Below are 2,993 nucleotides of genomic sequence, written 5' to 3' on the forward strand. Positions count from 1 at the left end.
TCCTAATTTCTTATTAGTATCCTCTAGAAAAAGATTGCAGGTAGTGGTGTTGTCCGTTCACTTTCCTTCAAGATTTTTATGATAATTTAAGAACGGCTGAAGACTAGATGTAGTGTAACAGAGGCAGTGAAGGTGTCTAGTCTGAGGGTATTGTGGTGTGAATTTTATACAGAAAATTCGATGTTTGGAGTTAAGGTGGGGGTATACTGTGGTATGCTAAATCTTATTCGACGTATGTCACACACAGATATTTACATCACTCCCGACCAGCGAGGAAGGTGCTAAGGGATTAACGACAAGGGGGGCCATTGCTACTCCATGTTTTTTTTTTTTTTTTTTTTTTTTTTTTTTTATTTAAAAGCAACATACACAAACCATAAAAAAAAAAAAAAAACCACAAGCCGACAATTAGCTAATCAAAAAACCGTGACAGACAATGTCAGTACACAAAAAACAAAATACATTTTAACACATTGATATAAAATTCTACTGAAATAAACCCAACCAGTTTATTGAAAAAACCAACCGACTTCCAAACAAACAGTTGGAGTCATTATAAAACATGTAGGAATAAGTCCTATATGTATATATATATATATATACACATGCATATACACATACGTGTATGTGCACATGTGTTCGTATAGAACAGACTGGATTATACATGAATAATACACAAAATGACTTGTCACTAAATAAACTAAATATATATTACATCCAATAATAGAACTATACCTAAGACATTGGTTCCCACAAACACACCTACACACACAACGTTAAATTTACAGATTAACATTCAATATATAATATGACCTTTGTTGCGAATAAGAATTTTTAAAGAACTTCAGAATGTGGCCTGTTACCATTTATTTCTTATGCAACAAGATTTTTGGATCCGAGTTCTTTAAAGGTCTTTTAGAGTCTAGGGGAAATAATTTCAACTGGGAAACTCCATAGAATAATATTCAAATTTATTAAAGTATTTATACAATACTTTATCTTCTCTTTGTAGTTAATTTAACTTAATACTTTGTACAATAAAATTACCATATACATTTAGTTCCAAATCATGGAAATGTCATATTAATAAGGAAGTTTAATTATTCTTCCTGTATCTAAGTCCTCATTAATATTTACGTCTCTTTCTTAACAAGACTGTAAACTCAAAATACGAAAGGTACCAGATTTAACAAGACTTTTGAATCTGGCTGTAAAGTATCTATGGATTACTGAACTGACCAAGAATATAAATATCAAAAGAGTCTTTCAAAGCAAGGAGGAACAAAGTGAGTCAGCTCTTGAGTCCAATTCTCAAAACCATTCAACTGTACACCGTAAGAGCCAATATACGATCAGTTGTCAGGGCTAGAGCTGGGAGCAGACTGACTACTTGCCAGTCTGTTGACGTGTCGTCAGGTTGGATCAGCTGAGCCACGTCAGCCAGCCGGACATAAACAACTGAACAATTCACCGGATGGTTCCGAGACTTAAACTCTATATACACAAGAAATCCTACCTAACCATAATAGTAAAATAATAGTGATAATTACAAAATAGTGATAATAACGATAATAGTGATAATAACGATAATAGCGATAATACCATGGTATTTTTCATATATTAACAGATAATAATATAACGCCGAAAGTCTCTATTTTAGCTATAAACGGGGACTTTCGCGCAATAATACTAAGTGATGAACATATGCTCTTACAATATTTAAATAACACAGGATAACCAATTTCAAAGATATAACCCCCCCCCCCCCGTACGACAATAGATCGCAGTAGGGAGTTTGCAAGCGTCCTTGGTAATATCTCCTTTATAGTAAGAGTCCTCTTGGTAAATAAGGCAAGTAGTACGACGGAAGAATGGAGAAGCAAGAACTCGAACAGCATGGTTATTTGCCAGAGGATGAGCTTTTGGAACAATGGCCAGAAGAACTATCTGGAGTGGCTTCCATCACAATTCGAGAATAGGAGTCTCGGACATGACTGTCAGGGTCATCCATGTGTACTTAATACTTCGACATTGTCTGCATCGCTATTGGACCGTGCAGACCTCCTGCGCAAACGCACTTCAGTTCCCTGACAGCAGTAGTGTGAGGTGGTGCTTGTCGCGCCTCTGTCGTCAGACCAGGAGAACTACCATTAGTCAACTGTCGGTGTTGAACTTCTCAGTGGGGCAATAACGCCAGCGTCAGCCCAGGTATTACTACCTAAAATCATCAGAGACACGTATGGAATTCAGGATGGAGAGTTGTACGGCGTAGCATTGAACGGAGCACGTAGATTTTTTGTGAAACTGCTCTCAGCAACGGTTTACGAGTCGTTGGTCAACCGTTTTCAGGACGTAAGTCTTGATGCAACACCAGCTGTGCGTGTGAGGATGATCGATGTATCCAGACATTATACATGGATTAAACTGCGTAATGTCCCCTTTGAGGCTGATGAGCCAGATATCAGAAAAGTTTTTGAGGAATACGGAACTGTTCATTTGGCCCAGCATGGTAAGTGGGTGTCGGGTGCCTACACAGGTATGCCGGAGGGCACTTTTAACCTAAAAATGACATTGCGACACCCCATACCGTCTTACGTGTACCTAAAGGAATTCAGGACACAGGTCATGGTGTCATACGCGGGGCAAAGGCGTACATGCCGACTATGTGGGGAATATGATCACATAGCGGCGGAGTGTGGGAAGCGGCAACGAGCTCCTGGCCCAGGGGCGGAGACATCCGCTTCTACACCGGGCGAAGCAGGCGTTGATCAACGATGTGAAGGAGGGCGTGGTCGTCTATGGAGCGAGATAGTGGATGAGGCGTATAAGGCTGGGGGAGAGGGTGAGGCCCTTGACCAGTCACCTGGTCCAGACACACTTCCAGTGGATCGGGTTGAGCAAAAAGTACAGGAGGAAGTGTTGGAACTTGAGGAGGAATTAGCCGAGGTACTGAAGTCCTTGTCACCGCCTGAGGAGGTGGCTGCTCCTGACAG

Source organism: Cherax quadricarinatus, chromosome 50 (genome assembly GCF_038502225.1).
Source record: "Cherax quadricarinatus isolate ZL_2023a chromosome 50, ASM3850222v1, whole genome shotgun sequence".
NCBI lineage: Eukaryota > Metazoa > Arthropoda > Malacostraca > Decapoda > Parastacidae > Cherax > Cherax quadricarinatus.